At 32.9% G+C, this 26,693-nt stretch overlaps 1 protein-coding gene across 1 annotated transcript in view; it reads right to left on the reverse strand.

Moving 5' to 3' along the window:
• Positions 1 to 16,231, reverse strand: part of LOC128998449 (uncharacterized) — a 35,352-nt gene extending 19,121 nt beyond the window's left edge. The window contains exon 1 of the mRNA XM_054424578.1: positions 16,188 to 16,231. The gene's annotated coding sequence lies outside the window, so the exon portion shown is untranslated. The remainder of the gene's footprint in view (positions 1 to 16,187) is intronic.
• Between the last annotated feature and the right edge of the window lie 10,462 nt (positions 16,232 to 26,693).

Here is a 26,693-nt window from a genome sequence, read left to right on the forward strand (position 1 = left end):
GCATTGTTTCTAGTTTAACAAGACCTTTAATTTTATGTACATATTTTGATCTCTATAGGCCGTCCCCCATAGGTGACATCCGATCCCCATATACACAAATAATTAGTTTACTATTACCAGTAATAATATGGCAATTTTGGTTGTTATATCTCTTCATTTTAAAATTAAGTCACCCTACTTAATTGTCACCTTGTAATTTTGGCAATGTTATGTATTGAGGTTATAGCTCATTAATTCGATTTTTGTCCTAGGATGCTAAGCACGAGCCCGAGATTGTTTTTCACATTACTTCAGGCTAGACCAAGGGGTTGCGTCATTATCACTTAGATCAAATCCATTGGTGATTTGGCAGGATTTTAACCAGGGACCTCTCGAACCGAAGTCCCGCGCTGTACCCACTACGCCAGCTCGCTCCCCAATAATTCAATATTAGGGCTTTAAAAAAAAATTGTGGCTAACCTGCCCCAACACAAGCATTCCATTTCATTTATCCTAGTAAAACATTGGAGACACCACTGTACTTATCAATTTGAATATCTAGGTAAATTATACGCTTGGAATAATAATGAACAGCACTAAATTGTTTTCCTACTACAACTAAATTAATTGTTGACAAAATAATTATGACTTTTAAATTTTGGTTGGACCATAGTATCAATCTACCAGATAACTATAGCCAATGGTAAATCCCAAAGGCCACTTTTGTAATGCAAAACAATCCCGAAATTCCCTTTCCATGATCTGATCTATGTTGGTAAACATTAATTGGTCCTAATTCTATCAAAATCTTGAAGTGTTCTCAACAGTTATTATTGTACAATAATATTGTGCGCAGAAAAACAAAGGTCTCGGAACTAGACCATGAAGACTATGATAATCGTTACTTCCCTGTAGGGAAATTCGCTATAAATACTATATAATCATATCGCAACGGGGTTTGCGATAAAGTAGCTCAATAAATAAAGCCCAACCGGTGTCAAACGTCCTCCGGGCTCGTTCATCATCGTTCTTTGCCAAAGTAAATCCTTTCCTGTATTTACTTAATCTTTCAAATAATCTAAACATATAAAAAGTTAAAAGTGACCAAACCATATTTACCGGTTGTCTGGAAATTAAAATCCTAAATATATTCATTCTGTATATGAAAGCCAATACCACTTATTTATTGGAGGATGATGAAATCGCTGGATCGGCCTTGAGGTTTAGAAATTCCATTCACAGTATCCTGAGTTTTTTTAGGTGAACTAAGAGAAGGATATAACAATTAATTGTATGAATTTGCATAATCCCTATATCAATTGGTGGCATAGGGGTAAAATTTCATTTGTCATGTTGTATTCCTTAAAATAAATGTATCATGTTTTAAAACTGTTGTTTTCATCCCATGGATAAAATGTGGCAAATTGTATTCCTCCTCACAATACATTTGTACATGACAAAAGCATCTGTAAACGATATGGAGTAACTATATTTGACAACCAGATGCAATATTAAGGTTGTTCAATCACCTGGGTTCTAAAATTAGAAGTGCGTCCTATAACAACAGTTTCATCCCCTCCGTATTTGCTATGATACAGGGTAGCAACAAATAATTCACTCATTTAACATTGCTGCACAGTTAATTTGGTCACTTCAGTAGTTTATTTCATTTTAAATAGCCCGATTTCAGGGCTGTAATTAGTTGAATATAGTATTTAATTTATGCCGTACAAACTAAATCTTGCATATTGAACCGTTAGACTACTAACTAAATAACCTATCTGCGTAAAAATTCTGCATAATGTCGTACTTGTAGCATTATTTGCAAACGGCAGGCTCTTAAATATGGAAATCTTAAACACTGTAGGAGAAACTCAAATATGTTATGACTTTACACATTAAAGATTTCGAAATTTTTACAATTAAAGGTATAAAATACCCCGAAAAGTCTTGTTAATTTTTATTTGACAGTGTATTTTGTTTACTGTGTGTTTCAAAAACTAAAAGCCTTACAATTTTGTTCATACTTAACATGTGCTTTTCTGTTTTAATTTGGTACAATGATGTAATTTTAACTTACATTTATGGAATTCTCCAAACTTACTTATACAGTATTTGACTAAAAATCGTATGCATTAAAATTTGAGCATGTTTAGGCTGTTACTGTGATGAAAACCATTTTATTTTTTAAAATTCAAATAAACCCCTGTACCTAAGATTGAAGTATTTAAATACTTTATAGTATTCTTTAAAATGTTATAGTAATGTGTTAGCATTTTTATCCGCTGGTTAACATGGATAAACTTAATTCTATATTTTAAGAGATATACGACATATATTCATTATAATTCAAGACTTAATTTTACTATAACACCTTACAGCGAACTGTAGTTTAACTCTCTAGTAAACCAAATCAAAACAGTTTAATACAGATATAATACAGATACAATTGACTAATTGAACAAGCTTGGTAATCATAGAAAGTATCACACATATTACTTCTGAAAAGGTCCTTAGGTTAAGAGCTTTTAGCATTCTTAAAGCTTTTCTCGTGCATTATCATTCTATTTAAATCGTATTTAACCCAATCCAACTTTTGTGGGCAACAATTACATGATTGAAAATAACTTAATTTCATGAATGGACATCAATAAATATAAATTGGAAATAGTTCGTAAAGGAAAAGTTTTATTATTTTTTGAAGTGAGAAGACGTGCTTCTATCTACACTACCGACACTAATGGATATTTGTCTTTTGGTAACATCTTCATCGTAAAAACTGTTAGGTCTTGATTTAGTAAATTTCATCGGATGATCGAGAATGCTTCAAACACAATAAATACTTAGATTAGTGGAAAATACATGTTCTATAATGTTTAATAGTTTCGTAATCGCTGGTAGAATTGTGTATTTGAATGTCATATTTTGGCTCTGCTGGCCGCTCGTACTCCACCATGCGAAGGAAGATAGCGATTTTTGAACATATCATTGATTTGTATTGGCTTGTGTTAAATTGACTATTTGTATTATGAAATAATATTTTATCAAAGCTAAACTAATTATTAAATGAGCACCTGAAATGCAAATGCCCTAATGGAAGCAACCCTACATACTAAGCGAATTCCAGTTTGTCTGATTGGAATTTTACTCAAACATTTCCCATTTCCCTAAACTTGTCAGATTTATTCCCTTTTTAAATAACATTGGATATATGAACATTAATGAGTTTTTAGGTTTGCGTCTACGGGTAATAAACAGTGTAGTATAAAATAATTAAATTTTCCACATTTGATCATCAAGTTTAGGATAGAAATTTGTTTCAAAATATGTATTTTTTTCAGTTTAATAAAAATGTGCGCCAATTATTTAATGAAGTTATCTTACTTCCCTAACAGAAATACAGGGTGACTGAAAAGTAACTTGCACCCCCTTAACTTTTGGACCTTTTGAGATATTTGAAGTTGGTTTGCGGCAACCTTCTTTGAAATGAAGGGCTACAATAATTATGGGAAATTTAGAAAATTTTGCCCTTAGGGGTAGTGGGGGTAGGGGGTAGCTCAAAATTTTCAAATGACAAGTATAGTCGAGTTTGGTATCATTTTACAGGTCTTGACGAAACATAACAATTGACATAAAGAAAACCAAAATCGGGGTACTAATAACAAAATGGCGCCCTAAAACGTTTCAAATCCAAATAACCATGAGGGTGGCTGAAAATTAACTTGCACCCCCTTTATCTTTTTTACTATTTGAGATATTTGAAATCGGTTTGCGGCAACTTGTTTGGATATGAAGGGCCACAATAATTATGGTCAGTTTTGAAAATTTTGCCCTTAGGGGTAGCGGGGGTAGGGGGTAGCTCAAAATTTTAAATAGCAAATATAGTCGAGTTTGGTATTATTTTGCAGGTCTTGACGAAACATAACAATTAACATAAAGAAAATAGAAATCGGACCATAAATAACAAAATGGCAGTTCAAAATTACTTTTAATGACCATTGTCTTAATCATTTTTAGCAGCAATTTTGTTATTAATGGTCCGATTTCAATTTACTTTACGTCAATTGTTATGTTTTGTCAAGACCTGCAAAATGATACCAAACTCGACTATACTCTTGCTATTTGAAAATTTTGAGCCCCTACCCCCGCTAAATCTACCCCTAAGGGTAAAATTTCCAAAACTGACCATAATTATTGTGGCCCTTCATATTTAAACAAGTTGCCTCAAACCGATTTCAAATATCTCAAACAGTAAAAAAGTAAAAGGGGGTGCAAGTAAATTTTTTAGCCACCCTCTCCTCATGGTTATTTGGATTTGAAACGTTTTAGGGCGCCATTTTGTTATTAGTACCCCGATTTTGGTTTTCTTTATGTCAATTGTTATGTTCCGTCAAGACCTGTAAAATGATACCAAACTCGACTATACTTGTCATTTGAAAATTTTGAGCTACCCCCTACCCCCACTACCCCTAAGGGCAAAATTTTCTAAATTTACCATAGTTATTTTAGCCCCTCATTTCAAAGAAGGTTGCCGCAAACTAATTTCAAATATCTCAAAAGGTCCAAAAGTTAAGGGGGTTGCAAGTTACTTTTCAGCCACCCTGTATATCCTTTGCCTTTCTGAATATCTTTCTAAACTGCCCTAAAATCGTGTCAGGTTTTCAATCCAGTTTTACTACTTAGCCCCATTTCCCACTAAACGTGTCAATTTCCCTACCCTTATTACGAACCGCTGTTTTCTAATTTGATAGTAAAAATTATTTATACCATATTGTCATTCTTAAAACGTCTTTAAATTTCTGAAGTATAATACTGTACGTAAATCCAAGCGGGCTGATAGGGCAGGTCCAATTAAAATTCAATGCAACTGAAAAGATTATCGAACGGGTTTAGTAGGGGAATTTTGCCAATAACGATCAAGTTCTCCTTGAGACAATTATTTTCTTAATAATCGCACATTTTTTACATGTAAAAACTCTTTAAAAATAAAAAAAAACTCTTACAAATATCTAAAACCTCTTAGAATCTCTTAGAAATATCTAAAACTCTTATGATTTACAGGACTTTAACCCGTTCTTCCCGGATATAAGCCCCTTACTCTATCCAAGAGTATTCACACTGAACAACTTTGCCTTCATACACCAGGTAATTATACTTCTTTGTGTGATAAAATATTGATTTTTATAATAATAATTTTCAATATTTGTTTTAATTATCCGTTAGGCCGTTAAATTGACAATGAACTACTTTTTGTAAAAAATTCTAAAATAAACTAAAATGTAATTAATGGAAAATATGTTTTCTTGTTTGACACTAGTACCCTAGTACAAAGTTCAAGTATTGTGTGATGCCATGATTTTCTTTGACGAAAATCTATAAGTATTCTAGTGTAGTAATTATACTATATCATATATTACATTTGTCATTTTAGATGGGGACGGGGCTAGGTGCGTATTTTAAGGCTAAACATCCCTGAAAAAGTTGTGTTTCTGGCCCGATAGATAGCAGCACCTCTGCGGCAAATTTGTACCACTTATAATTTCCGTATTTATTATGAGATTTTTGTTTTGTAAACGGTTTTGTAAATGATATGAATAAGACATTCACGCTATTTTGCTAATGTTTTTTTAAAATTTATTTACAAAAAAGTTTTATAAAGAATTTTTTTGCTGTAATAATTTTGTTTAATTGCAGGTAGTCATTTTGTAAAGAGAAATTTTAAAAGAATTTTGCCGTTTTCAGATATTAATTCGGCCAAATGGTTGTATCGGAATCGTTTTTTAAAGAAATTATCATTATTTCTCTCGGGCTCCGGTCCCCTCCCCCCTCCCCCACTACGCATAGCGCAGCTCCAGTGCCCAGCCGCTCTGCCCGGCCCTGCAACGCAACACGACTGTAGCTTCGTCATCTCACACACACCTCGCATTCATCCTTTGACCGGACACACTTACTAGACTGGACTCCTGATTTCAACAGATACTAGTTTATGATTTTAAATTCAAATAAAATTGAAGTTTTATCTGTACATTTAGAATCATGGTGTTTTTGGTTATTTTTACATTTCATAGCCTAAGAAAGCCTATGAATAAAGCCTATCAGTAATATATAAAAATTGAATACTTGTGTCAGGCAATTAATATTACAGTAATCATAAATGTTATTTCTTTAACTGAGAATGCTCATTCCGATGACTAAAATAGCGAGCTGTGTTAGCGCTAAAACAGCATTGCGAGAGTTGGCACAAAACACTCTCGCGCTCTAATTTTTACGTTTTCTTTCTGGACTCCAAAATCATAGCTTATGCTATGAAAATGATAAAACATTAGTGAAATATTTTGTTAGCAAACCATCATGAATTTTTAAAGCTTTACGTTGTTAACGTGTTTTGTGGACTGTGCATTTATTTACTTACTAGCTGTTTGCCCGTTCTACGTAGGGCCTACGGGAATCTTTGTAGTAAGTTGAAACCTTATATTCTGAACAGGAGTTGGTTTGCATATTTAGTGTGCATTTTGCATTAAAAGAAGGCCTCTAAGTTACTTTTCACACAGGTTAAAAGTAGTTAAAATACTACCTCAACCTCACTATTGCACACTTTTTGGGGTTGAAATTTTCATTAACAAAGGTGCTCTTGTCTTTTCCACGAAACAATGAGAAATGAGGACATTAATGCGTTACCAACAGACATACAAACAAAAATACAGAATTGAATTAGGGCATTTGCTACGCTTTAACCAAAGCAAATTACAAACAAAGTAATTATTTGAAAGTTTTGATAGTGTCATCAAATTTTATCATAATCGGTTTTAGGCTTAATCAAACTGTAAAATTGGTGTAAATCCGTAAGTTAATAAATACACAGTCCACAAAACATGTACGTTAACAACGCCAAGCTTTAAAAATTCATGATGGTATGTGCTATACCAGCTGATCAGCTGGTGTTTATTTTCTAATGTTTGTTAATGTTTGTAATTTATAGTTTAGTTTTCTGTTTAGATACACCTTTAATAAAATGAGTTACTTAAATTATTAGAATCTATTCTTTTATTTAAACACAACAGTATGCAAAAAGATTTTCACTAATGGTTTTTCATTTTCATAGCATAAACTAATATTATGAAGTCCAGACAGAAAACGCAAAAATTGTACAGTAAGACATCAATTTAATTTAATAAGAAATAAGGTGCAGCACTAACGATAACTATAGTTGTAAATAGTAATGTGTTTGTACGTAAAACTGTTTCTTACTACTGTACTACCAATGGTTCTAAGGAAAAGTAGCACTACCAAAAACCAACGTTTACATTTAAGAAAAGAACTATAGTAGGCCTACTTACGACCAATTCAAACTGTCCTTCTAATTAAACTGCATTATAGGTGTTAATCCGTTGGCAAATATAAAAATAAATTAATACACAGGCCACAAATTATGTAACATGTTAACGTTAACAACGTAAAGCTTTAAAAACTCACTATATGGGTTTCTCAAAAAAAAACTTTCACTTGGTGTTGTGCAGTTCAGAAGTTATTAATCTCCCTTGATTTTACATTTTTTAAGTTTTCGAAAATCAAAGTTATTTTCCATTAATAGTATTATTTGTAAGCAACTTTTAATGTTAACATATTAATGACAGTTTGAAGAAACCACCGTTATCCAAACAAAGGTTTCTTAAGATTACGTAATCTCTAAACGATAATCGGTACATATATCTGGCAAACATTCGGAGGAAATGTGACAAAAAAGGCACAAATCAGGGGTTTCGGACGTTAGTAATTTTACTTCCTAAATAGGAAAAGTACCGATCGTTGTCGAAATGTAAGTAAGTAGACACCAAAAATGGCAGCCAGTGGCACATTGGAAAAGTGAGTTTAGCTACATCTGTAAGTTAAACCTCTACGATCACAGCGAAATCAGAAATATCTTCCAAGATCGCAGCAACATCCACGATCACCCACTGCAGTTCTGATTTTTTACTTTGCACTTTACACAACTGTCTTTGAAGCGCCATCAATGAGTGGAAACCTGTTTTGTAAGCTATTGGTGACGATGACAAATAAATGTAAGTTTCCCAGCACTAATATACAGCACTGTTTCACAGTATTTTCCCCGGTTATCAAAACTCAAGAACAATCGTTGCACTTGCGATTTATTAAACCGCTTAGGTAAGGCACAACCAAGGCCGCACAACGTTTTTAATCTAACTTGGTTTGGATGTGCTAACAAAACTTGATCGGAAATGGTTGCGGTATTTGTAAACAACTTAGAATGTAAACATATCAGTGACAGCTAGAAGTGAGAACTAATCCAAACAGCTGATCGTTATTTCATAAAATGTAATAGTAAACATTGGGAGAAAATTTGACAAAATTCGAACCAAATTGGGTTTTTGATGGTTCGTTATTTTGTTTTCAAAGAAGCGAGGCCATGTTTTTATAGCCAAAGACACTCTCATCAATCCAGTAAATACGGAACAATTATTAGAACCTTGATTGGAACATTAGTTTTCTAGGAGTAGGCCGCGCAAAATGACATTTTGGCACAGAATAGACAAACAGACAGAATTTGAGAAAAGACTCGTTTCGGCTTTCTTATGTTATGATACGTAAAAATAACCAAAACCTGCATGATTCTAAGCAATGTACAGACAAAACTGTAGTTTTATTTATATAGATTTATATATTTGCCAACGGATTTACACAAATTTTACAGTTTGATTAGGCCTAAATACGATTATCATAAAATTAAAAATTTGATGACACTATCATAACTTTTAAATAATTATTTTGTTTGCAATTTGTTTTGGTTAAAGCGTAGCAAAACTCCTAATTCAATTCTGTATTTGTTCGTGTATGGAAACGCGGGAAACCGTCATCCACCGGTGTACAAGCAACACCCCAGCCGCGTTGTGGCGGGGAGGGGTAGCAAATGTGAGTGTGACCTTGGAATGAGTCACAGCGGCCATGTCTTGCACCTGCTTCATGTCTCTCGCGCGTTTGTTATAATTACTGTAAATGTTTAAACAACGATACCGACTGAACCAGCCAAGCAATTTTAAAAATTTAAAAAGTAAAATTAATTAAAAATTATTGTCTTTAAAATGACTACCTGCAATTTTCATTTTTTATTTTGTAACACAATTATTTTACTATAATTTTTTTAACCAGCAACTTAATTCAAATTTATCTTCAATGGCGTAAATTGTTATCTTATTCCGTTCACAAATCAGTTTTCAAAATGAAAATCGGATGAAAATTCCACCAATAAACAACAACACAAAATGACTCCATTTTGGTGCTGCGACGTGGTGGCAGAATTTGGAACTAAACCTGGGATGTTTAGCCTTAACCTAAATATGAGTGAAGGATGAGTGTAGAATGGTGTGTGATGACCCGTGTAGCTTTGTTACTGACTAAGATCAGCTGTTTCATTAGCCAGGATAATTTATTTAAAGCCCAATGATCAGAGACAGCTGGGTCCAGTTTCGAACCATCTAGCTACACACTTTTTCTGGATCGAACCGGGGACCTTTTGATTACTAGGCGAGCACTATAACCACTCAGCTACCCAGCCAGTTTCAATGATTCACAAGTAACACTGTTAGTGATTATAGTTGTTATTTAGTCGCTTTGAAATTTGTACATACTATTACAGAATAAATCATAATCAGTATCTATAATACGGATTTAAGCTTATAATACCCCCGCCGCAGCAAACCTGCAGACTAAGCGAATTTCCATTTGCCTGATTGGATTTACACTAAAATGTCTCCTTAAAAATATCACATTTATTCCCTATTTAAATAACATTAGTTTAACGAGTACTTAGGTTTGCTGCAACGGGGAGGGTAAAAATGTACTTTTTGTAAAATGTTAATAGTTTATTATGAAATGAATGCATGTTTGATCAAAATATGATCATAAACAAGCAAACTACAACAGTTTACTTATTCTCCATAAGAATAACATGGAAATTTTAAATTTACAGTTGGTTTCCAAAATGGTTTGGAAAGAAAATGCTAAATTTTAAGTTTTTAAGGTTAAAAAATTGGAAATACCAATTTTTGCCCCATAAAACCCCCCATAAACCCCTGTTCCCATAGTCCGATCATGCTGGATCGTGAATTCGTTCGAATAAACGTAGGTTTACACGTCTGTACCAAATTTCATCAAAATCGGATGATTTTTGCTCGAGTTATCGCGCTAACGGACACATTTATAAATATGTATATATGAATTTTAATGGATGGTGTTTTTTGTCTCTAGGAACCCCAAAACGAAAAAGTAAATCGGTCCCGGGTCCAGGTCTTACCATGAGTACTACGGTAATAGTTTATTCCCTATATGGGAAATTCGCTAAAATAATAAATACCTGAGGTTACAGTTTCATTGTACATCTCTGTGCATCAGAGCGAACAATACGACACAACGAACATGTACAGACATGTTGTCCAGTAGGGGTTCTGTCTTTGATCTCAAAATGTTGCCCAGAATCCGGATTTAATAGATGTATCTACAGTTCGATCGTTATTTCAGGAACCTTAAATAGAGGGTGTTCCAAAAAGTACTTTGACACTGACAGCTTGTAGAGTTATAATCATTTTACTTGTGGACGACATGGTTTCGGTGATAAAACGTATCCAAATACAGTTTTAGCCCAATAACTAACATTGTACTCTTTAGATGATGGTGTGGTATACTTTTAGGTGTATATAATTATGTATATTTAATGACTAATAAATTGAAGGGGGTCCACCCTAGTGTCGAGCTTTTATATAAATGTTGTTAAAGGTGTGATAGTTACTGTAATGTAAAAATACACCCACCTCAACAAACCTGCCGACATAGCGAACTAATAATTTAGCTAATTGGCTTTTTATTTTCTGATTCCATTGACCAAATTTAATTCTTGAACACGCAAAACAAAGGTTTTCCAGTGTCACAAACCTGGCAAATCAACGTATTGGTGTAATATACAATTATTTATGCTAACATCTGAAAAATATCAACGTTTTATAATGCTTAAAAATACAGTTGTGAACACTATTTGGACTTCGTTTATTGTGTTTGAAACAGCTGTAGTTGGTGTAAAAGTAAAATTGGTTTAATCAAACTATCGAACCATTCTTGTACGTTTCCGGAGTTCTCTGATTGGCCATATGTAGTCTGTTTTATTCAAAAACAATTTTAAAATTTAACCCTCCTGGTTCCTGTAAAGTTAATAATTTTTGATCAAGTAGTTATTTAAGACTGTACAGCTCTTCGACATTATTTTGCTTGAATTCAAACGGTTTTAATTTATTATGTATAACGTTTTCACCAAATCATTAAGTTTTTCAATATCAAAATTATACATTCACTTGATAGTATTTTAAAAGATAAAATTGATTTGAAAGTTTTGAAAACAGTTATATAATATAGAGTAGTTTTCCTTAGTTACCATATTAATTATAATTACAACTCTATATTGAAGCATTTCTTTTTAAAATGACATGTTGCAAACGAAGCCTTTTTATGTCAATTTTTTAATATTTAGTTTGAATACCCTCAAATAATTATGTTTATGAACAGCTGAAACTAGAGACTCAACAAGTGTTCAAATGTTCAAAGTTGAGAAACTCCATCTCATGTGTAGATAATGTCCCTCAATGACAGGGCTGTTCTAACCTAATTAACTTTCTATGGAATGCAATTTATACGATGTATCTCATTTAGATGTCCTGGCTGTGTAAGAAACTTGATTCGTGTTAATTCATTCAACTCTCGCTTATATTACTTAGCGTCTGAGATTTGTACATTTTACGTAATCAAAAATTGTAATTTTTTTAATTATTTTTTTTCTTTGATAGACTATAGTAAACTAGGAAACTGTACGTACATGAATATTTGCTATTATGTTGGTGGTGTTGAATTTTAATGATACATTGATCAACAAAATAATAATTGTACTTTCTTCTCTAAACAATACGTTTTCAATAGAATATACGAACATAGGAAGTTTAAGTATTCAAAAAGTCAAAGTGCTCGTAGCCTGCACGCTTGCTGCGGTGGGGGTATTTGTTATTACTGTGTTTTAAATAATTTCCACTATAACCTCTGTTCACATGATAGTAAGGATAGGCAGTAAAAATGCATAAACACATATAGACTCACCCTAGCCATTAGTTGTCTTCCGTTAGCTAAGTCAACACCCATTTGCAAACAGTAAAAGTTTAACACTACACTTAGTTTCATGTTCACCTTAGAATAATAGTGAATAACAAGTTTGGAGTACGGTAATTATAGTCATACATACTTAAAGAATTCCGCTTGTTCAAATCAGCTGTTTCTATTGTGCATTATTGTCGATTCAATTTTCTTTGGTTCAGTAGTAAATTGCGTTTAACCATTGGCTTTGGACGGTTATGTGGGATTTTCGTCGAAACCGCTGTCATTGTTATGTTTAATATTTTTATGTTAAATTTAAAATTTGTTTTGATGAGTGCTTTTCTGGTAATCATATAAGGCGTTGATGATAGTTAAATGTTACCCTCTTTTATCAGGGGAAATTATACAAACGCGCGCTTTACGTTTCGTTTATAATACCGAAGCACAAGCGATAATTTACAATTTCTACTTTAAAAAAATGATATTAAATAAGCAAGGAAATGTTTTTTTATTGATTAAAAAAATGGCAAATACAAAACACATTCCACATAACTTGGAAAGCTACACATCTGACTATCTTCCACTAAACAAAGGATAAAAAAAGTATGATGGAGCATATTTAATTTTTTTCGGAGGCCCTAAAAATGCAACTGCATTGAAGGCCAGCGATTTTTTGGCACTATAGTTACTGTATAAACTTTTATTTGATTTTAATTTGACAGCTTACAAAATTATTTGTTGGTTTCAGTAATTATTCATTTTTAAACCTTAAAACTAGAAAATAGAGTCAGATTCAAGATACTAAAAATACGTAACCTCCTGTTTTACTAAAAAAGTCCACAATAATCCTTTAAACATACAACTAAATGAAGATTTTTAATCATAGTTTAGGTAAGATTAGATTCGAAATCAGTTAATCTTTGGTTGAGGTTCACACATGAGCAAAGAAAATAAAAAAGTGATGCAACTCCCATGCTAGTTATAACTCCACTTATACGGGAGTATAGTAAAACAAATATGAAAACAAAACTTTTAAAACACAAGAAGACATGTAACATAAGGGCTCATACAACAATTTTCAATCATATTTTGATGGATCATAATTATCATTTGTGTCTGGAGCATATTTTCTAAATTTTATTTGTATACTTTTTTCACGATTACCAACACTAATTACTCGTATATGACTCTGATATGTTTTTTTTTTAAGCAACAAAGAGGGAAGCCTCTGCCGTAGTTTTTGTACGCATTATCTTAGGGAAGTAATTTTCTCCTGAGATTGAACGTGATTCAATAATGTTTTGCTTGAATTTCTTTGACAAAATATTGTAAATACTACTGAACAGGTTTCTCGTTGCAGCCGCCTGCATTCTCAAAACATATTTTTAAGTCATTAGTACAATGTCGTAATATGTCATAATATGTCCGTAGAATATTATGAAACTGCATCGAAACATAATTATTTCATATGATTTGACAGTCTAGTGATCATGTAGTGAATGTGATGCAACAGAATTTTAACATCAATAGGATACATATAATCGACACAATATTTTTTTTAACTGTATCAATAAGGATATAAATGGAGAAAATAGTTTAGGGAAATGCACTAGCCAATCGGTTAATCATCCAATCCATCTTGAACTCACGGTCCTCCATGCGGCTGGCTGAACCCACTCTACTTGAAAAATTTGGAATGATACAAATGCTGCATCAAACTTCATAAAAGTTGCAAAACAAATGTAATTTATTTAAATAAAATTCACAAAAACACAAATATTGCAAATAAACATATATTTTTTCTGATTTGCAACTTATCCTTCCACAATATACCTAATCACATTTTTTGGGGGGGGGGGGGGGTATGAACCAATGAAGCTTCATAATGGAATGTTTTTGAATTGTATTAATTAGTCTTTGCTACCTATATCAAAAAGAATACTTCGTGAAAGAGATACTGTAACCATATTGAAATCTTAACTCCCTCTTTTAAAATCTTTATGTTTTGGGGTAACTTTAGTTATTTTATACTCGAATATTTAACAAACTTAGTTGCAAATCGAAATTGAAAAACCAACACAATTCAACCCGTTGAGTTTATATGCGGTATTATGCGTGGCAGTGATTCACAATTGATAAATCCAAACAATAAGAGCATATTCACAATCGCGACCGCTTTCTTTAGGCAACAAACGATTGGAAAATCGCCAAATGACTGTAAGCCTGACTTCAATTATGATGAACGATTTTATCTTCAAAATCGATATTTCTGTTCTCATTTCCTTATCGTACCACTGCGTTGCCAATTTATTTGCGTACAGGCACTTAACGATCAACAATATAACATATAAATACGTTACTTAAGATTATATATTCATCCGACGCTATAGTAGGTATATTACACTTTTACAATTATTGTCAAAGCAAAAATATAAAATGAACAATAACCAGGGTCATCGAAATTAAATAACCTAAAACATAATAATAAAGTACAGCCTGATAATGTCATAGCTATAAATAACCTATTAATTTGTTTGTAATTATTAATTTAGCTATATAAATAGTATATATTTAACACGCTATGAAGACGTTCAACTTATCATCCATCAAAAATATTACAATGCGTAGCAATCATCGGGAATCGGGATACTAAAGACTTATTCAAAAGACCTGTTATTTGAAATTAGTGTTACTTTTTTGATAAAGACTTAAACAATGTTCAAACTCTCGCCAACAACTAAGTCGTGTAATATATCTGAATCGTATTATGATTTTGTGTTGACGAATTTGGTGTTGTTTTGCCCAACCAACTAGTACTACTCAAATTTAGTTGAAATGTGTTTAATTTAGATTCTTAATCTAAATTCGTTGTTGAAGTAAGAACGGAAATCGAAGAGTGAACTTTATTCTATGTTATAATAGAAGGGATACGAATATGAAAGAGCCACAATCTAAAAGAGTTGTTCTTTTATTAGTTGTATGCTTTGAGATTATTGAGAAATAAGTTGTTTGAGATTAACCTAAGTTGTCAAGAAGATTTTTAGCAGTAAAAAATAAATGAACATTTAATCAAATCGATAGTCTAATAGCATTTAGCTGTGCTCTGTCGATTGCTATTATGTTAAGTTGTTTTAATAGATTGGCATGACACATTCTATAAATATTTCAATAGTAAACATATTAATGATAATTAAAATAAATCATATTTATGATGTATAGTTGCGCTTTATCAAATGCTAGTTTTCTTCTAAATTGTTTACATGAAACTTGCCAGATATCTTTTAGAAGGAAAACTATAATTTATAATTCAAATAAATAATTCTGTAACAATACATAATTGCACCCTTTCAATTACTGTGATCTTCAAAGCTGTTTAGAATATATTTTTAGATCTTTACGTAGTGAATAGTCAAAAATATTTGTAATAAATTGAACTGTAAAATATATAGTTGCTCTTTAAAAAAGTGTGCCAAAGTGTTAATTAGATTTACGTGGCATTTTTCAAACATTTCAGTAGCGAATAGGTAAAGGATATTTTAAATAAACGTTTGTGTAATAATACATGGACCGTTCTACCAAATGCTAGTTCTATGCTAATATTTTCTATATCTATTGACGTGAAACTTACAGAAACATCAGCAGTTGATAATTTAAGGATGATTTAGATAAATAAATGTAACTAGACAGTTTTGACTTATTTGTGTATGTAAGATCGAGTCCATATATCGACTGCATATCACTCTACGCATTTCATTACAGCCTGTACATTTGATCTCTATCAAATGCTGGTTCTCTAATAAACTGCTTTTGTATAATTAACATGAAAATGTATATAAATATTTCATTAATGAAAAGTAAAGGCCAGTTGAAATACATTTTACCTTAACAATACATTGTTGCGCTCTCTCAAATGTTAGGTCTATAATAATTTGCTTTGGATATTTTCATGATTCTTCGTTCTAAGATCATGATAACGATTCTTCGAAAATGATAATTTTAATAAATGACAGAACAATAACTTGTAGTTGAGCTGTACAAATCATTGTTGTTACGTAGGTACGTACCTTAGAGCAGAGTGTAAAGTATCTGATATCAGAGGTGGCGCGCCGGACACTAAGAACTCAACGTCAAATTTTACACCTATATATCTCTGGGGGGGTTGAAGCCCCTCCCACCTACGAACCACCCACAACAATTCATCCAGCCCATTCCACATTTTATAATATCTATTTAAATTTCGCTTATATTTCATAGGGACATGACAGAATGGGAAACAGAAAATGCGAGAGTGTAAACAACTCAGATTAAATAAATTTGAGATATAAGTGAATTGTTGTTTCCTCTTATAATTTTAAAATGTGATTAAGAGGATGTGCTGAGAGCACTGGGACTCATTTTGAGGTATCTAAACGTTAAGTTGTACATTTTAACATCATATAGGATGTCACGTCCAACCCCGGTATTACACCAATTACATTAATTGACTTTGGGTGTTGCATGTAGATTCTTTAACTTTGACTATTGCATGATTGACTATTGTGTTTTTACTATAAGTGTTCCATGTAGATTTCCTGACTTTGGGTGTTGCATGTAGACTTTTTTACTTTGGGTGTTGCATGTAGAATTTTTTACTTTTGGGTGTTGCATGTAGAATGTTTTACTTTGGTTGTTGCATGTAGAATTTTTTACTTTGGGTATTGCATGTAGAATTTTTTACTTTAGTATTTTTGACTTTGTACATGTAGATTATTTACCTTTGGGTGTTGCATGTATATTTTCGGTTTATGTTCGGTTAACTGTATCCATGCTGAAGTCTACAAAATATCCTCTTATTTTATGAAAAATGTTACTGTATAAACTTTACTATTCAATTGATTAATAATACCAAAGGACTATTATTTTTTAAGATTTAGCTGCATTTTTGTCCTTTATACTTTAAAGTTATTGGCAATGTAACAAAAAAGCAATATAATTGGTCAAAAGTTTGTGTATATGACAGAAATATACATGTATCTTACACTTAATCATGTTTTGGAGACTTAGCTTGCATCGCAAAGCCACATTAAAAAGTATTTGGTGTCTTCCGCTGAATTTTATGAAAATTTACCATGAGATAAATTAGTTGTGTGCAATTATTGTTAGTATATTGTAAATGCTAAGATAGTAGACCTGCCTGATCGAACTAACAAGGAGTTTATGTTTTTTCGTAGTTTTGTTTTATAATTGTGTGTCATCGGAGATTTATTTTACCACCTGAAGATTTTAGTTTGATCTTTTATTGATTTTGACTCTTAATAGAGCCCAAACCAGTAGTGTTTGCACAAACCTAAATTTCTAAGATATTTTTTCTCGGAATATTTTCTTTAGACATAAATAGCAACAATCATTCCAAAAACAAATATGCAGTAATAGGTTCATTGATTATTTTATTTAAATGACTTTAGAATGTAGTACAGCATAATCGCTTTCATGAAGTGTACATATGCTTTGTATGAATCAAAAGTTGATCTTCGCTTGAAGAATGAATACTGATCACAACTACTTAAAATCTTGAAATTGTATTAAACATTAAGCTACCAATTTACTGTGTTAAACTTAATTAACTTTAAGACGATTTAGTCGTAAATATTTACTATCTCTAATATTTCCAATGATAAATCAAATGATTTACCAAGAGAGCATTCGATACTTCGACACAACGAAATTGTAGATTGAACTTTTTATTTTTAAACATGCAGGTGGACTACGACGTTTGCAGAGAGAAATAGGAGTTTTAAAAAAATAATTATCTTTCTGCATTAATAGCATTAATTAAAACAATAATTGTCTGTGTCCATAATAACCACATTTTAGCATTGCATTTTAAAAATCTCAAGTTTTAATATATTTAAAGATGTTATGAACATAAGTCTCGAAACTCTTCAACCAATTGCTGAGGTCAATTAAGTCTTTGGATTAAACATACACCCTTATAGAAGAACAATTTGGATTCAGTCGAAGTCAATTTTAAGGTACCTGATGTTTGGTAATACTTGAGTGAATCAGTACTTTTCTTTGATTGATTGATTATATCTGGGTCTAACCCTATCGCTTATCTTGTTCTAAGAGTGATTTCCCTGGTTACCTCCCGCTATCTCCGCGTCCCGCCACCTCCGTGTCCCGCCACCTCCGAATTTCCGTGTGATCCCTATAATCCTCGGTTACTACCAGCGTTAAGACTTTCCGTCCAAACCTAACACAACCTAACCTAACCTAACCTAACTTAACCTAACCTAACCTGACCTGACATAACCTGACCCAACCCACGGGTTAAATTTTCATTAAATCTTCCATCCACGGGGCTTCGCAACTGTGGATGCAATGACAGCTACCAACGCAGGCAGTGACGGGATTATAGGGGTCACTCAAGAATTCGGAGATGGCGGGACAGATTTGGGTTCGGAGGTGGCGGAACGCGGAGATAGCGGGAGCACACGATTTCCCTTACCTCATTCAAAGCTGTTCAGTCAGAGATGATTATCTGCAGTCTACATTTCCTACACGCAGTGTCTTCATTATAGATCCTCAAGCGATGCAGGTGCAGTTTCAGGAAGCCAAGGACATGACCCGTGACCATTCCTGAAATATATCTTGGTTGCCTCCTGCCCAATCGTAGATCATTGGAGGCGACTGTCTGGAGCTTATCCTATAGTGTTGAAGCCTAACCCATATTCTCCTGTGTTTCTCATGAGCCCATGACATGACTGACTGACACGCATACCGGGCATACCCACGAGAAATTCCACTGAAAGCCTGTGGTCCCACAAAGTCTGAGGCTGACGCTACTTTTCTTTGTCTTTCAGGTTATTTCACAAACATTGAAACTACTAAGATCAATTGAACGAGTCATATACAAACAATTACTTGCCTTATTATAATCAGTGTAAGCATGCTTGTTGTATTATAAACAAATATTAGGGCATTCACTGAAGATTTAAAGTACACAATAAGAGAAAATCAATCAACACCACCGCATATAAGCTCAACTAGATATAAACAAGACTAAAAAGGTGTTAGTCTCACAATAGGGTAATAAGTCTTCTTGCAGCGCCCAAAGAATGGCACAGATGCCATTTTGACGTTGAAATTGAGGTTAACATTTTTTATTTTAATGTATCGTTAGAGTTTGTACGATAAGACACTCAAGCGTCACCAAACACGAAATAAAAGCTATAACAAGTTTCATATTTTACAATATAACATAAAGTCTTCTTCCAGTGCCCAAAGCACTGTTGTACAAGTAAATATTTTGAGGTTGTACTTGAATTTTAGAATTTGCTGTTGTTTATATTTTGAGGTTGTACGAATTAATGTTTTGAGAGCACAGAGACCCGAGGGAGGTAGCCGTCGGCACAGTTTTGGCTAGAAACGCTTTCCTTGTCTGGCCTTATCTAAACATGATTTCTACATTGTCGGATTACCCTATAAAATTATTATCAGATAGTAACGACCCATATATCAATTAGTTACATATTTGAAAGCCAATTCTTTGAAGTTTTTTAGGCTTTTAATATTTCACTTTTATGTTTATATTATAAACAAAGTTTAAGTTCATTAAGTACTTAATGAACTTATGTAAAGTTTTAAATGTATGGTTTTTGGTGGGTAGAGTACTCTAACTGAGAAAGTAAACTTAGTCAGAGATATCCAGTCTTTGTTTTTTAGATGAGTGGACCTGCAGACTGGGTTCCGAACCACTACGATACCGCATTATAAGATAGCTAAAAACCATTGGTTATTGGTGAGGCAGGAACTCAAGTCCTCAGGCTGGGCGTCTATGTTCTACCATAGACTAGTAGACGTCTCATCCCATTGTAAATTTTGAAGCTAGTTTTACGTGTCTAGTTCATGTACGTCGACACTGATTGCTAGTGTAGACAAAATTTTGTTTCCATTATATTAGGGTTATTTTCATGATTTGTGCTTTACTATGCTATGTAACTAGGAGACCAGTTATTGTTAATTATTAGCTCGTTTTATTTGGTTAAATGAGGTTTTAAGTGACTGAAATAACAAAAAACAATTTGTAAACAAAACACGACCTCTATAGTGGGACGTACAGAACTAACAATAAAATTGGCTTCAGCTGTTCCATAAGGATGAGAAATCTAATGGTCTACTAACACAACAGCAACTGCCTTTATAATCAAAAGTGGGCAATCCAAACGACCAATCTATCCAATTGATTTGGGTATAAAGATGGGTACGTTAATCGTTTTTTTTTTTTTATTTTATACTGATCGAATGTCTATTATACAAATTAATTCCTTCTAACTTTTGCAAAAGAGGACGAAGAAAATAATTAACACTTAATCTTTAATTCATGTGAAGATACACTTCTTGTTCTGAAAGGACCTCACGTTAAATTAAGAAAGATCATTTCTTATTTGTTATTTATACAGTACAAAGCCCGCAATGTTCGTAATGGTTATATGTACGTCAGGTAATATATTTAAATATTAAAATTTAAACTTCGAAACTTTGGAATGGATTGCATTACAATGATTCGATGAGTTTAAAACAATTTTCCTAATTACAATGTAATATTAGTACAACCAGATACTTTATATTTAAAGCTAGGTGTAATCTAATTGAGTCTTTGGGAATAAACTAATATAGATATAGCCTAATACTAATAGCAAAGTTTTATTAGTTGTTTAAAATTCTGAGGTATGTACAGCTGTGTGCCACTTAAGAAACAGAGACATTTTGCTATGATCAAATAATTATAAGAAATATGTATTGAATAATATGTAAATATCTTTCCCTCCAAACAACCCCAAACATCTGAGATTGTAAAGAACTAAAGATCTTCAAACCCATTGCATACCAAGCAATGATTTGTTATAATAATCATATACTTGCGATTTAAAAGCAGCCATTGGCATAGTGGTCCTTAGTTAAAAACTTTTACTACAACTGCATGATAGATCGTGTGGCGTTTTCCATGCCAACCTGAAATAATTACATCTACCCACGTCAGTGCGAAAGTAATTCAGCAGCGTTTATTGCGTGGAGGGTTCTTTGAACCTACCTCTGTGACGAGTCTAGTATGATGCAATTCAGCAGCGTCCATTCGACCCATCCCTGGTGATAAGTATAGTGTATAATGCTATTTATACCCTAAAAGGACTCCCAGGATGAAAACTAATTTCGTCTGATGAGAACCAGCCTAAAAGACCCACTAAGAAACAATCACCCAATCTTAAAAGCTCTGAATTGTCAACTTTGAGTGGAACTTAAAGCTTGGAGGAAGTTTGCAATGCATCCAGGACTTCAAACTACTCCCTACTTGAGGAAGGGAATTCTAAACTTGTATTTGAGGAGCAAATACATGTTTTAATCTGCATCTTTGTTTCTTGTGTCAGGTAGTATTGCACAAGACTGAACTTCAGTGAGAACTTCATGAACTTCATGAGCCAACAACTTCAAACCTCAAAGAAGAAGCTAGTGCACCACTACCGAACTAATGAAGCTACTAATCACCTTGAAAGGGAAATACAACTGGGGCGCAATGTATACAGTCGAACCTTTATAAGACGAATTTCAAGGGGTAGGGGGGAAATATTTACCATCGAGGTATCCTTAATACAGAGGATCACTTTATCGAGGTATAAGTTGTTCGTCTTATAGAGGTTTCTCCTCGCTCTGAGATGGAAAGAATGGAAGGAAGAGGGAAGGGTGAGGGTTTCATGTTGAGACAAGCTTCTGTTTCTTTTGAAAACTACGTACTATGGAGGTTAAAATCAACAGAGATTCGTCTTATAGAGGTCGTATTCGTCTTGTAGAGGTTTTGTGCTAAGGATATTCGTTGCATAGAGGTTAATCAGTCTTATCCCATGTCATAAACAAATTCCTCTTATGGAGGTTTTACCCTAATGACTATGTTGTATTGAGATGTTTTTAGCATTTACCTTTATCAAAGTTTCAAAAGGATTTAAAAAAAAAGTCGTCTTATTGAGGATTTTTTTTACCTAGGTTCGTATTAATGAAGTTTGACCGTAGTGGTTTTCAACATTTGAAACCTCGTTCTTCCAGATAAAGATAATTATGATTAAGGAATTTTTTGCCCTAATATACGAAATAACAGGTGATCACTTGTCTTACCATACTTTATTTACTGCAACTTATTGATCTATGACATGACTGTGACTCAGGCGGGTATGCTCCAGCGGTCTCTATACTATTGCTTTGGAGTATTTATATGGTCTTCATCAAAATGTTACTTTGCCTGTGTAAATAAAGATTTTTTCATTTAATTGTGGAAGGGTAGTCTAGGAGCAGACACGATCCGATTATTTTCTTTTAATAGAATATATTTGCATTTGGCACCATAGATATAGCACGAAACCGAGCCGTAGACATAGTTTTTTAGATTACAGGAATCCTTAAGAGAACAATTACTGATTGCCTACAAATATATTGTAAAATAAATGAATGCCTTTACATAAACGTCGGTCACACGATACCACGAATACTAGAAAAATACCGGTATGGATCATTATAACAAATAAACAATATATTATTATAAACAATAACAAATGACGTTGTTGGCCCGAATCCTATACTAATAGCATTGAACATATGTTTTGGCAGTACCATTTAAGCAATGTTAAATAATGTTTATTTTCGGGCCAAAAACTTAATTTGTTTATGTTTATGATCCATACCGGTATTTTTCTAGGATTCGTGCATGATACTCAATTTGAATGTGCCTTTCTTCAGGATGGCTCTTGACAATAGTTACCATGCCACTTAATAGTAATCTTAAAACTAATGTAATAACCCCGCCGAAACAACCCTGCAAACTAAGAGAATTTAAATTTGTCTGATTGGATTTTTACAAAAATATTTCCATAATCAAGTCTTATTTATTCCCTATTTAAATAACTGAAGATTTAAAACGAGTTGTTAGATTAGCTGCCACAAGTGAGGAAAGTGTTTTTATATGAAAAGAAATAAATAGTATGGCATTATTAAATAAACTCGCCTATATATGTTTTAAGTGTTATCTTTAATTTACTTTCCGTAAATTTAATAACACGTACAATGCTGATTAAGAAGTTATAAATAAATTAGCGACATTTGATCAAAATATATCCATAAACGTGCAAACTACAACAGTTTATTTTTTCTGTATATGAATTACATGTGTATTTTAAATGTAGAGTTTTTTATGTTCTCCGTAATTTTTAATCCTACAACAACGCTTTATTATGCAAAATGAAGTTTTCTAGCTCTACATGATGTCTGTAGTAAAAACTGGACATTTCCATTTTTAGGATAAAATAAAAAAAAAATTGAAAATATTTAAAACCTTTTAACACCTTCTTTTTCATAGACCGATTTTGCTGGTTCGCGAACTCAATCTAGTTTATTCAGCTATACACATTCATGCCAAATTGCATCAAGATCGGACAAAAATTACTAGACTTATCGTGGTCAAGGACACACACACGGCTCTAGCAAGGTCTTCCTCTGCCAACTACGGTAATAGCTTCTTCACTATAGGAAAATGCGTTTACCTAACATGACAAACTTGAATGAGGGGATAACATGACTAACTTGAAATATATACTAATTAAAGGAAATCTCTTTGACGTTGTTTGATAGGTCGTAGTACAACACTGAACTGATTTACGCCAAGCTTCTTCTCACCTCACGATGAACTCTTGATAAGTGAAGAAGTTGGTCTTGTCAAGTTCTGGTCATATTTAGTTTTTGACAGAGGTACTGTGACTCACCAGAAATGGGAACTTTTTGGACATACAGCCAGTATCAGTTTGGTATACTACAATAATAATTGTGTTTTTATATTTGAGCATAGTATTAGGCTTTGGACTTGGTTCTAAATTGGATTGAAATATACCATTTATTCTTTACATTCTAACACAGCAATTTATTTTTACATCGAACCGCATATTTTAAAACTTTCATTTGAATGTGTATCCGATCATGGAAAGTGACAGTAAAATCATACGGGGACAAAGGTGTTTCAATGTGTCACATGAATATACATTGATTTACCTAACCTAACTGTAGATGTAAAAAAGAAGATTGACGTATTTAGCTTTCAATCTGTATGCTAAAGGGTTACACAAATGAATATTAATATTTGGATTGATCTCGTGTTTACGGGATCGATGCTCCGGTTGGCCCAGGAAATGGATTTTTGAACTTAGAATAAACAATTTATAGTTCTCAACTCCACAATGTGTTGCTAAACGTAATATGTTTGCCAACCACACTTTAATTTACCCTACAAGCCTTATAGTAAAATATACCTTTCATGATTTGCTATAAGCCCAAATTGAGCATATACTTACAATTATTTATAAATCATAACTGAATGTTATTTTGTAAATGGCATTGCCGTGGAAAATAAAAATAAAATAAATTATTTTAACAAATATATTAAAGCCATTCGTTGCGGGAATTTGTGATTGAACTTTCTCTGCTAAGTACTTAATAATAAGCTGTATTTACACTATTGTTATGCGTATTTTATAAATTGCAATTACTATTCAAATTTCACGGCAAAATTTTCACCTAAATGCACCATCAGAAAATGCCGCGTGACTGCCCCAGGGGGCTCAGGCTGGCCCAGGTCAGATTCAGTCCTGTTTTCGCTTTACCTGGTAAGCAATCGTGTTTTAAGATTGAGGCGCAGCCGGGCTTTGAAATACGATTAAGTACCAAAAAGACACTTTCACTCCGTGTGGTGTACAACTATTTTCATATCATAATGTGGTAACAACCTTCCAATGGTTACAAAATTTGAACGCATCATTTGACCCTACACATAGTCGTCCTCAATGTTTAAATTTCTGTTGTTTACAAACAGAACTTAAATATCGCGTGATTAGCAGCGTTTTCATAATGCACTGATAACATTTTGAGGTTAGCGAACCGAAAAATTTACCATATGTTTTTTTCTATTCCCTATTTTGAAGTTACCCGAAAACGATGATTTTGCTGACGATTTAGGGCAACTATAAACAGCTGCTTTCCGGACAGTATGACGAAAACCTTATTTATTATTAAAAACGTGTTACTCTTAATTTTTATTCCTGTATTAACTATTTACATTGTTTTGATTTTAGTTTATAATCTTCATAAAATATTCATTGTAGTGAATAACTAGTATACTGTAAACTTACAGTCCAAAAATATTTTAAGTATTTCATATACAAATTATTAGTACGTGAGGGTTTGCCCCAAATCCCAAGATAAGATACTGGTTCCCCTCTCTGGAAAAAATTGTGCTGACCTTGTTAACAAAGCACCTTAAAAAGAAATTAAATTCAACAGTTATGTCTTACCATCCAGTAGATGAAACGTTTAACAAGGTTAACATTTGCATGTTGGCAACATTGAAAAACTGAAAATGAGTTATGCACTATAGCCCGTTTGCGTAATGGTATTACATTTCTTTGCTGAATTTTATACTCTTCTGTCCAAGATGTGCAGTTTGAGATCCCAACATGTTATTTACATAATAACGAAATATCTTAATGGATGTACACTGTTGACGGTAGTTTAAAGTTTAAATTTCAACTTAAGTGAATTTATTTAAACAATTGTACAGTATCTCTTGTGCGAAATGTGTTGTAAATGTAAATACCCCGTCCCAGCAAACCTACAGGCCAAGCGAATTTCCATTTGCTTGATCGGATTTTAACCACTATACAGTAATATTTGTATTTTATTTAAGATGACAGATTTATCCCATATTGCAATAACATTAGGTTAAATGAGTACTTAGGTTTACTGCTAGAGGGAAGGTCATAAAATGTTTATAATGTAATGTTTTTAGCTCACAAGCTCGATATGAAAGAAATAAATCTGATAAATTTGATCAAAATGCATCCATAGACCAGCAAATTACAACAGTTTGTCTAATTCTGTAAAGAATAACACAAAAATTTAAAATGAAGATTTTTTTGCATTTTCTTCGCAACCATCGATGGCACAGCATCAATTCAGTGTACTTAATTATATTTTTTTAACTCTACAAAATGGTCCAGATAGGAAAATGTTATGATTTTAGGTTCAAAAACGGGAAAACCATTATTTACACCAATAACCCCTTATAAACCCTTGTTTCCATAGTCCGATCACACTAGTTCGTGAATACGTTCGAATAAACGCAGGTTTACACGTTTGTACCAAATTTAATCAAAATCTGATCATTTTCACTCGAGATATATAAATTTGGGCGAATGGTGCTTTTGCCCTCTGTGGACAACAAACGAAACCAAATCGGTCCCGGGTCAAGGTCTTACCAGGATTAGCTTTTATGGGAAATTCTAAAAAAATACATTTGGTCGAATGGTTTTAAAAACCAACAGCAGTTTCAATATCCTCACTTTCTATTATAATCGTTATAATCGTTATTGTGTACGGATTATGTTATTTGATTGCTTAATCACATTTCGTAACGATTTTGATTTATAGTCATTTTATTTTTATCATTTATTTTTGTATATTTTATATTACTAATTCGGTGGATTTCTCCTATGGTTGCATGA

This window comes from Macrosteles quadrilineatus, unplaced genomic scaffold, assembly GCF_028750875.1.
Source record: "Macrosteles quadrilineatus isolate MER2022 unplaced genomic scaffold, UCM_ALF_1.0 Scaffold_7__1_contigs__length_78375512, whole genome shotgun sequence".
Classification (NCBI taxonomy): domain Eukaryota; kingdom Metazoa; phylum Arthropoda; class Insecta; order Hemiptera; family Cicadellidae; genus Macrosteles; species Macrosteles quadrilineatus.